Source organism: Protopterus annectens, chromosome 5.part0, assembly GCF_019279795.1.
Source record: "Protopterus annectens isolate FY-2018-M chromosome 5.part0, PAN1.0, whole genome shotgun sequence".
Taxonomy (NCBI): Eukaryota; Metazoa; Chordata; order Ceratodontiformes; family Protopteridae; genus Protopterus; species Protopterus annectens.
In genome coordinates this window covers 333,623,367-333,635,988 of record NC_056735.1, presented here as the reverse complement: position 1 = coordinate 333,635,988, position 12,622 = coordinate 333,623,367, and positions in this window count along the sequence as shown.

The window sequence follows — 12,622 nt, the reverse complement described above, 5'->3', positions numbered from 1 at the left end:
ACAAAAACACACATACACATATATGTATGTATGTAAATACATGTCCCCTATATTACCTTCACAGTGCTGCATGCTATGTGTGAGGGAACAGCACACATAGCAATACACACAGATATATACAGCTGTAAGTGTGTGCAACATGGACAGGTATGTCACATGTGAACCCCTTGTTGCGACCACATTGCCCTTGTCTGTTGAGTAGGAAATGGGAATGTGGTAAAGGATAGCAGGTATATTTGTGGAGGTTGTTCAGGTTGGTAGATATAGAGGACAGCCTACAGGGGTGGTATATGACACATATGGTGGGTAAACACCCTGGATGGTGTGTGTGTGTGGTCTGCGATATGGATGCCGCATGGGCCCCATATGGGAACAATGGGAACAAGGCCCCCACCCATTTCTACTCACAACAGCAGTCCACGGGCCTGAAGTTGCCGGGCCTGGAGGCTGAGCAGGAGGAGCATGTGGATCCTGTGAATGTGTCCTGGGTGCCTCAAGGTGCTGTAGCACATCCCACAAGTGTCTGTGGAGCCCCCTATGGAACAGACCCTGGACCTGACCTCGGGTGACAGGATCATGTCTGTGTGTGTCCCCTGGTGCGGGGACAACATCCCCTAAGGTCGTTCCACCTGAAGATAGTTTTGGACCAATAGATGACGAGGCGCCAGGGTGGGTCCCGCATGTGATGTAGCCTGGTAGAATGGCCAGATGAGGTTCGAGAAGTGGTTCTGCTGGCAACTATTACTTTAACATGCTATTGTGTCACTGTTATAGAACATATGCGGGTAGTAATAGTCTACACAATCCCGGAACATGTTCAACAGCATGCATAGATATCCCCAATAACACAGAATGACAGATGTGCAGCAATCACATAGCAAGCATACCACATGCATATATGGAACCATAGTGGCCCTGACAATGGCATGCAGGTGAAATAGACCGTAACAGGCCAGCAATGATAGTGTCCACACGGGGAACATGGCTACAAACACATAGCACAAAGTGTGGGACAATACAATATATGTCTCAGTGGTAGGTAAGCTGTAGCTATACCTACTGAGTTGTGTGAACAGTTTGTTGTCACTGATATGGTGCAGGGTGACAGAGATGTCTACTAAGAACTATGGTAACCTTGCTGTATGAGTTGCTCAGACCTGTTTCCATCTTTATGTCTTTCAGGCAAGATGTCCCACGACCATCTATCCGCATATTTAGTGGCAAAAAATGAGGTTGTGCTGAACCACCTAATACAGCACTATCCTGTTCTGTTCAGCACGGCCACCCATGAGCAGCAGGAGTGGACCGCCCTGTGGAATGATCTAGTCCACAGGGTCAATGATGTCAGCCTGCATGACCGCAGTTACGAGCAGGTCCAGCATCATTGTTCTGACCTGCTTCGCAATGCCATTGGCATGCTGCTGCAGTCCAAGGGGATCACCTTGCAACGGGGGGGTCATGCCATCCACCCCCCCGACATGTGTTGAGAAGCTCCTCGCCAGCCTTGTGGCACCTGCCTGCCCTCACATTCAACAACTGGCAGAGACCATTGTGGAGTTGGGTGCTACCCACACACCATCTGAGGAGCGTGCAGGTAAGGCCACAGAGAACATCAGTAGACCACTGTTGCATATGCATCCACATCTGTACAGGTAGATCATTCATATGTGAGATGTCGTATATATAGTTTGTTGCTGCGTAGTAGTAATAAACAGATGTGTATAAGTGGTAGTATTGTGGACTTGTACTGTTGATGTACTGTAATGCTGCACCCACCTTGTAGCAATGCCACAGCTGTGGCCACTGACATCACATCTCTCACACTCTTATATAGGTTCCTCGGGTATACCACCAAGGCAGCAACCTGTAGCTGGTGAGTATGGTTTATGTTGATGCTTGCCAATACACTGGGCTTGTAATGGCTAGGGTATATTCTATGCGCACATCTAACACACCTACCCATAATGCATGCATTACATGTTCACGTATTGTTGCTGTTAAATGCACTGCATCACAGTGGTGACCATGATGGGGTATCAGAAGGGTATGTCAAACACCTGCAAAATAACTAACATCCTGCCATTGCAAAATGTGTCCACAGTTATGAACATAATGGTGGGACACATGGCCTACAGTAGGGACATGTGTGAAACATCACCCTTATACTGTGCGACAACAGGTGCACAGCAATACTGTGTACATGCATGCAGTATTTTCCAGGGGAAGGGGCATCACCTACTAACACAGCCCATGCATCACACACATGTATACTGTTGCTAGCCTGGATTGACTATAGCTGCACTGCATGCTGTTGAGTACCATATGTTATGCATGTAGACAGATGGGTAATGGGAGGACTGTGTGTACTATTTTTGTGCAACCTCACCTGTATGTGTGTGCATGTGTGTGGCTGGGGGGTTATTTCATCTGTAAGTGCAATCTGGTGGAGTGGAGGGGGGTTGATGCATGTAGGATGTGTGTGTGCATGTGTGTGTGTTTGTGTGGGTGTCCATGTATGCACATGCGTGATTGTGGGGTTGTTCATATGGTAGTACTTCCCTTTGGGATCGTGCAGTACATGGACATGGACTGACACATGAGACACCAGGAATACTTGTATGATATGTAATCACAGGACAGCTGATAATATAATAAGGTCTGTAGCATGGAGCATGCATTGAGAGGGAAAGTATTTTTTATTTATTTATTTTACATTTGTTGACCGGGCTAGTCCAGCTGGATATATGTCCATTTTCAGTGGAGGCCCGGGGAGAAAAGCTCCAACGAAATTTACAAATTATGGACAGTAATGGTCCAAACAAGTTAAAAATTATTAAACATTATGACAGAACATAAAATCTTTGGAGAGAGTCAAGTTAAAACAAAGTTGTAACATATAATTGCTATACAGATTCTAAGATATAAGTTTCTAATATGGAAAAGTTAGAAAAAATTAGTAAAAACTTTTTTTTTTTTTTTTTTTTTTTTTTTTTTTTATCTCTCTAGTGTGTTATGTGAGGAGGAGTTTAGGAGGGAAGGATACAAGACAGGTTAGTCTGGGTTGACTAGTAGACACCAGGTTTACCCTTAATATTGCAATCAGCAGAGAGGTGAACAACGACCCATGTATGCAGCACTACACATGCATTGGGAATTACTAGACAACACCACGGAGTGTACCCATATATTACAGTTGTCACATGATAGGTTGATTGAGCAGCAGATCTGGCATGTACTAAGCAATACTTACACATGACACTCCAGTGTGTGACATTATGGAGTGAACATAGTAGCCCCTAACATATAGGGGCCATGCTCATGATGTCTGGACATGCACAGGGTGAACACTGAATGACAGCAGTGAGGCCATGTAAAACCTACTCCACTCAGGTCAAGGAGGTAATGGAGTAACAGGTCTTTTGTTGTGATGACTCTTCTAGGCATTTAGAGGAATGATAATTTAATGAGGGGTATTATTGAGTGTATGTTACCAAGTGTGATACAGGATGGGGAACTTATGTGAATAAACGTGGGACTGTCCGTAAAATCAGGGCCAGGTAGGTATTAAGGTAGAATGTGTGTGTGTGTGTGTGTGTGTGTGTGTGTGTGTGTGTGTGTGTGTGTGTGTGTGTGTGTGTGTATGTGTGTACTGTTATGCAATGCTGTACATGTCTTAAAGTGCATTTCTTGTTTCCCCCCACAGGTGGCGAGGTGGGTCAGGGTCCCTCCTGCATGCAATCTGATGTTGGTGTCCATACAGACACCGAAGATGATGATAGTACTGTTGAGGCACAGGCAGGGTTGTCAGGGGCCGAAACTGTGCCATCGTTTGACATCCCCCTCTTAGCCACCCCAGCCAGGCACACAGTTACAGTGCCTATACATACCCCATCACCAGTGGCCATAGCAGAAGGACAGTTGGCGATTGGTGGCAGTGGACAGGAGAGTGTGGTATCTATGCCTACTGTGTCTGGTCACATCAGACATAGCCAGATGTCCGGCAGGGCACCTACATAGGCAGATGTACCAGCGTGCTCGTGGTAGGGCCGTTGGTCATCATGCCCCTTGCAGAAGCGCCACAACTGGTACCACCAGGTGCATGTTTCAGACTGTCATGGGGGTGCAGGCATGTATGGAACTGTACACCAGACAGGGCCTGAGGCTGCAGAGGGCTGCTCTCACATCTGCAAGCGGCAACTTCCATGAACTGTCTAGTGCCCTCCGTGATTATACCAAGATCATGGATCAATGGTTGGGTGAGATTGTGGGCCTCATTGACCATGGTTTGTCTGTGCTTGAACATGTGGTGGGAGTGTGGTGACGGCCGCGTGGATGTAGGCCAGCAACACCAACAGCTAGCAGTCAACGTGGATGTGCTTGGACACCAATGTGCTCCTGTAGTGGCAGTACCAGCCCCAGCACTGCAGTGGGCACTGTCCACACCACACCACAGCAGGCCACATGCATATGGCCCTGGCCAGTCCCAGGAGGGACCTGGTTCCAGATGTTATCATCAAGGGAGAGTAGCACATTGAGGTCTGTACCTGGACATGCCCTTGGAACCTCTGGCAGGCACAGTCCACGTGTCCATGGCCAGAGGCTGTGAACTGCACACCCTGTCAGGTATGGTCTGCAGTTGTCCAAAAAACACCTGTATAGGGCAGCCACATGACAGAACTGTGTGCATGCATACCCACACACTATACGGACACACCTAGGGCAACCTCATACCTTCACACTCCACATCACCACACCCAGTTCAACTAATTACACCCCTCACCCACACACATGGTTTCAAACATATGGCCCACCCTCGGTCTCTGGCAAACCAACAACACATCCTGTGCATATAATGATACCTGTGCCACATTCTTGTCATCCATAATATCGATGCAAGGACAGGCTAATATGGTTCTGATGCAGACGGTGATTGTACTACAGTATACCAATGTACTGCAGTGTAACATATCAGGAGTAATGTTTAATGTATACATGTCAGGTAGTGTAGCTGTCCAGCAATGATGTATTATAGCTGTTAGTAACACTGGGAGATTGTGGTCTCCATATTGTTATCTATTTGTGTTGTAGGTGTACATGTGTCAGTAGGAGGATGGTCTGCAGTCATATTCTACAAGGGGTATGGCACTGTGGTGACACCATGGCTGTGACATATCTGGTGTACAGTTGAACACATATCACAGGTTTGTATAACAGTTATTGCCTGTGCCACATGGACAGGTGACCTGCTGGGACAGGTATAATCAGCAACCTGATGTAGACCCATCCACATCCACACACACTCTTACTTGGCAACACTGGGACTATACCCCTACCTAGGTATGTAATGCTACTGAAGTGTGTGGCTTACATTGCACACACCACACAACGTTTAGGGTGAGGTGTGTTGCAGGTTACATGTTACGTGCAGAACATCTCCAGACATGTACAGTATGGTAATAGGGGATGTAATGGTTGTATATGGACAATACATAGTGTGACATACCATCATATACACATTAACAGACACATAACAGGCAGACACACATCCAAGAGACATGGGCCTATCAGTGCTAAGTTGTCAGTGTGTCCAATGTGTTACAGGTAGGCTGCACACAGCACATGTATAACTGGGCTGGATTGTGGTATCAGTTACCTGTATGGTTGATGGTGGCAGTGGTCACCATACAGTGGTACATGGGATATATACCGGGTGTGCCATGGTGTAATGACAGTGTACACAGCACCCACATCCCACATGGATATTGTACTCACTGGAAGCCATGATGACACTCTGACATACCCAACATCACACATTGCCCACAACTGAGAAACAACTCATTGTATATTCCAACAATGGTACTACAGGGATATGCATCTAATGCACATGTCACAGGCATAGTAGGGTGTTACATTATCATGCCTTACCTATGGACAGCAACAACACTATCCATACAACTGTGTGGCAATGCGTATTGTAATAGGAGTATGTGGCTTCGGAATGCTGTACCCTACAGATATACAGCCATGCACACATACTCACACTTTCCAGAACTCAATGGGTATCCCATGCCTATCAACCAATTAGTACAATACTGTTGTGCTGGTACTGCAAGGCACATGTAGCCATTAGGGAGAGGAGCATAACAGGGTACATGTAATGCAGCAGCCACATCCTAATATGGTAATGGGTGTTGCAGTAGTTGTGAAGGCCCTCATGGTATTCCCACCTACAGGTGTACTAACACACAGACACTGCTATCCTCAGTAATGCAAATGTATACATGTGTCAGTACTGGGGTGCATTACTGCAGGTGGTCATAGGTGTGTACCTGGCTATTGTCCATGGAGAGATGGGTGGTGTAGGGGAAGTGTGTACAGTGGTATCAGGCCAACTGCCATGTGCCAGCAGGAAATCTATTGACAGACAGCACTGTGGTGACCCTCTGGGTGAGAGTGACATGCATCAGCCAATCCTCTGGTTGCCTCCTGCAAATTGCCACTGAGGTAATCCAGTTGACATATATGCAACATGTATTACAACGGGTCTACCTGAAATGCCGACAATGCAGAATGCCGACAACGAGATAACCGACACAAAAACACCGGGAAAAAAAAAGTTCAAAAACATGAAACTTCACATGCCCAACAAACCAAAATCCCGACAAACAGCAAAACAAATACCTTTCCCAAAAAACACACACACAACACAAGCACACCAAAAACCTTACAAACCTACACTAAACCTTACAAACACAACTATCTATGCACTAACCTTAACCCAACCCTAACCCTAAGGTCCGTCACTATCGCACACTTACCTTACCTGCACCCTAACCCTAACTCACTTAATCCGCCCCTAACCCTCAAGTCCATTACTATCGCACACTTACCTTACCCGCACCCTAACCCTAACTCACTTAACCCGCCCCCAAACCTAAACTCCGTCACTATCGCACACTTACCTTACCCACATCCTGACCCTAACGTCCGTCCCTATCGCACACTTACCTTAACATGTCGGTGTTCTCAGTGTCAGGATACTCAACTGTCAGTCTTCTCCATTGTCGATCTTCCGGTGTCGGTGTTCTCATTGTTGGTGTTCTGCACTGTCAGCGTTTTCAGGTAGACCCATTACAACACATAGTTAGTGTTTGTGATGCAGACCTGTACCCAATCATGTTCTGTTGACTGCGGTAGTGTAGTGGAGGTACCTATGGCATGTTGTGCGTACAAGATGTTGTCTCCTATATGTGCCAGTTATAACACAGCTGGGCAGACATGTCAGCATCAGTCAAGCATAGGTTGCATGTACGTATCCATCGGTAGAGGGACTGACAGACATCAGCTTGGCAAGTAGCTATGCAGTAGGATGAATGTGTCAACAGATAGACATTTGACAATATGTATGCCATTATTACAAGTTGGAAGCCCTCACTGACATGTGCTGTACAGACGGTAGTCTACAGTTACATTTCAAATGTCAGATCCTTATCCAGTAGGGTATATATACTATGACACAGCTCACACACCAGGAACATGACAGTGAGGCCTCAGAGTCCAGCTATGCCTGCAGGTGTGCTTGTTGTCAGTATACATTTAGTACTCTACTCTTGACTGGGAAAGCACTGTCAACAGTAGTACCACCATGATACACTACATGCCAGTGTGACAGCACATGACCTGGGTTACTACACTTTTTTATAACACATTCACATGGATAACAGTGCTGTACAGGACTTATATACTTGTGTGTCCCAGACATGACACTCACACCCCTTGCTACTGTAATGACAGCACATAAATACATGTATTGTACATGGCATTGCATACACTTATTACAGATATCATTACCCTGCTATGTTATCAGACTGGGGATGTGAGCACTTGTTACCAGAGCTGAGCCATGCTTAGCAGGTGTCAGCATTGCTGCAATTTAAAAGCTAAGCAGATTTGCACACTGTAAGTGAGGCCCACAGGGTGTAAGCCCCCATACATTTAACCATAACTTAGCACTGCTTAGCTTCATGCAAACCCATGCAAACACACTTAAAGCTGCTCGAAACTGCCTTAACCACTCTGTATCCAGCAGGCCTTGTCTGTCCAGCAACAAAATAAACAGCTCTTGCAAGTATTGAGCACAGGACCCTATACACTATAGTCACAAAAGTTAACCACTATGCCATGACAGCTGTGAAGACAGTTGTTGTTTTTCAAATATATCTGTCACTACACATATTGAATAGTATTGAACAATTGCTTTAACTTCCACAATTGTGTAGTACTTGTTATTGATATTACTGTTGCATCACATATGTTGTTATATCTACATATACACATATCAGATACATAAAGTGAGATACATCTGGGAAGGTGTACACAACCGTGATGTTTACACATGACAGGGATATGGATATATACATATACATATGCTGATATATGTCTACATGTACATACACATATATATTCATACATATGTATGTCTACACATCTGTATAGTGCATCATATATATGGCCATTTGTAGATCTCTTTGTGTATATATATATATATATATATATATATATATATATATATATATATATATATATATATATATTGATATATATGTATGCACATCCTATGTGTACAGATATAACTATTTATGTTGTATTATATGTAGATATCTATAACTATATGTGCATACATATCTAATCAGATATACCTATTTATGTCAATATATATGTAGATATCCATAACTATATGTGCATATGTATCTATATATCTGTATATCTGTATATGTGTAGACATATATTGCTGTGTATATGCATATATTTGAGTGTGTATATGTATATATATATATATATATATATATATATATATATATATATATATATATACATATATATATATATATATATATATATATATATATATATATATATATATATATATATATATACACACTTATATGTTTACCATATGTCCAGAACATGGAGTAGAGTCCTACCTTAGACCTCAGCACCAATAATTCCAACCTCTTAGTGCAAGGGGATGTCATGTATGTATTACAGGAATATATGTAGACTACTGCTACTCTAACAGGGGTTGTCTTAACAGACATGTTGTGTGTAGGACGTCACATCTGCTTTTGACATGTGCGCCATTGGCTACTGACAGACATCCTAAGGACATTATAGTTCAGTACCACTGCTAGCACAGTAATGATCCTGTGGACTACACCAGAGATATGACCAATATATGGGGACAGTCTGACACTCTGTGGTCAGTCCAGAGGTGTACACAAATCCCCTTCATGTGAGACATGTGGACCACGCCTCACAATGCAGATGTTAATAGCCATGTACATGGGTATATCACGTAAATACTGTACTACATATGCCCACACAGTTTATGCATTCATACACGTCAGTCTGTCCTGACACATAATACCTGGTGGTGCAGAGGTCACATGGCCACATACTGCCCAGTAGTTAGTGACATACATCTGTACAGAATCCCACTGCTTTGTCAGAAATACACAACAGTTATGGTTGCCTGACAGCAGTATGTCTTGCCAATAACTGGACATAACACACTGGGTAATTACACTAGACTGTTAGGCATGTCACAAAGCACTGTGCAAACTATAGGCAGACTGCCACAACACTGGACTACATTTTGTATGGGGCAATACACATGTACCTGCAGTTATAGCAGGCTCTGCATGCATGCCACAGCACAGAGTAACAGACACATGTGAGATATTGCATACCCACAACCAATGTGAACACAGCCACATATGGTACGCAAGCTTAATATGACACTATATGGACTGTCTGATAAACACCATCCTCATATGTGCCACTCACACACTAACCCTACATACACTGGGTCATGACACCGTGTGGCCCGATGACTGTCTGTGGTATGGGACATGTGTGTGTCAGTCCCTGCAGACATGTGAGCCAATTGTGTACCATACACTGGAGCAGCATGTAACATCAGATAGAACAGGACCAAGAACAATGGCATCCATTACAGTCTGTGCACTGCCCAAGGTATGTATGTGCAATACAAATACTGTCGACAATCACCATAAGTACACAGACCCCAGTACTGTACACACCACAGAATGCCCAAGTTATGTCCTCAGAAGCAACCCCTACTATACATAACATGTCTAGCACTCTGATATCTGACTGGCATGTTATCAGATATGATGTCAATAAATAATTGTGTACAGAACATATGCACCTCTTACTGCATGACATATGTACAGAGGTTGACAGACTTGTAGCTGGAGCTGCAAACACTGGCCCAATATTGGCATGTTGCTGTGATAACCTCATACATTTACTGTCGTACCAGGGTTTGTTGTCACATATGTCCTATGAGGGATATGACGTCATTAAGTCTCATGGCTGTTACCATGTACTGACTGCAATCCTCACACTATGCTTCTGCAGTTCTCAGACAGGTGTTCTGTGAGTAACACAAGAAACAAAAGGCTCCACACACTGCCCAGTCTGCAGATAACCTTACAGATGGGAGTTTCCTCAAACACATAACACTGTCATGACAGGTATTACACCATGTAGACCAGCAATGTCCACACACACCCTGTTAAACTGGCATTACTGCAAATGCAGAAGAGCAAGACTTACATTCTGTAGTCATGTCTGGCACACACCCCTCCTGTCTGTTGGCCACAGTGTATGTTGTTAGAGGTAAATCCCAATACCATCTGTGATGCTGTTTGCCAAACACCAAATTTAGGTCCTGCTCACAGTGAATGAAAAGGCCCAACACCAACATTATGTTTCTAGATATTGTAGTGTGATTCCATGCGATTGGCTATGGGAATGTTACCAAAGTTGTTCCACATGTAATCAGCTAGAGGGAGACTGCAATTCATGCAGAGGCCATCAGCTGATCATGAGCATCACTTACAAAATACAAGCTGCTGCCTAAGCAAAGCAGGTGTACTTCTCTACAGCCACCAGAGAGGGAGTGAGAGAGACAGGCAGAGACAAAGTAAGCCAGGGAGGGGGTAGAAGAGTAAAACCTAAGCATGTTTGTGTCACACACCTACCAGTATGGGGTGTCAAACCCCTGACTGACTATGTATTTCTATCACATGTCTATGCAGTTATTGCATGTGCCACATAGTTTACATATTTGGGAGCTGTCCAAAGGTGAATTTGATGGTGAGTGACATCTGCAACAGTGATATACTAGCGATAAGGTAGGCGTAGTACATGTGCCTGTCCACATGAACAGGTGTCAACATCAACACAGCCACACTGTCTCAGGGACTCACACACATTGACACACTTGGCAGGGTCAGGAATAGACTTCCTAACTAGCTAGTTTGCCACAATACAGTAATGCACAGGTATCACATGCAGCACAGGGGTTATCCGGATGTTATATGGGCAAAGGGTATGTGAAGGTGCCTGACATCAGACAGCATGCTTCAGTAGGGCAATGGGAGTTGTAGTGAGTGTGAATAAGGCCGAAAGCATCATACTCCACACACACAGACACAGGGCACCAGTACTGACATGCATGGGTGCATTGCTTCACTGGTGTGTAGTGGCTGACTGTGCCAGAAGGCTGTACAAGGCTAGGTGAAGGGGTATACCTTGGCATCAGGCCACATGACTATGGTCTGCAGTGTGGCTCAGAGGTGTAGTGTCTGGATTGGCCCACACAGGTGGGTATTGTATTCACCATCCAGTCACTTGGGTTACTATTGTGTGTGGCCAGTGCTGTGCAATGCTTGCCATGTATGTGTTCTATAGTCCATGACATGGATGGTGTCTGGGATGTGCACACATCCCACATGCATGTTCAGTGACATGTGAAACTGTACCTGGGGTGTCGGCCCATGTTGTGTGCACAGATTGTTATCATTAGAGGTGCCAGTCCTGGCCTCATGTGGTGGAAACTGGTAATGGACACCAGGTTGACCCTGCACCTACATTGATAGCATGATACAGGTATTCCCTGGTGTCAGTGACATCTGTCCATACAGGGCATGTGTTTAAGGCATGGTATGTCCTTTGTGAGTCACATTTGATGGCACCACAGTTTTTGCAGCATCCAGTGGGGAACATAATGAAGGCGCACTGTCTTTAATTATGTGCCTATTGTAGTGATGGGACAGGATGCCATGCCCTCTGTAGTCCACTGCAATCACACCATGGTTACTATCTGTGGGCAATAGCAGGGTACTACCAACAAAGCGGTTGTTGCCTAGGCAAGTGTGTTTGTGTATGACACATGGGTTGAGAGTGCTCTCTGGATAATGCAAGAGTTGCTTACTTTGTTCATCAGACCTTGATGTCACATGTAGGGGTATGGATGGGCACCCCAGCCTCTCGGCTAGTTAACATTTGTTATCCTTGTAAGATGGACATTATGACATATAATAGGCCCACCATATAAGAAATTTGCAAAACCCGCTCCACAATGAGTCAGGTTGTTGCACACTCACAGCCACCTCCACACATGATACGAATGACAAACACACACACACACACACACACACACACACACACACACACACACACACACACACTTGCCATGTCTGGGATTAGAACTCCTACCTAACTAGTTTATCACACTACAGCATTATGCAGT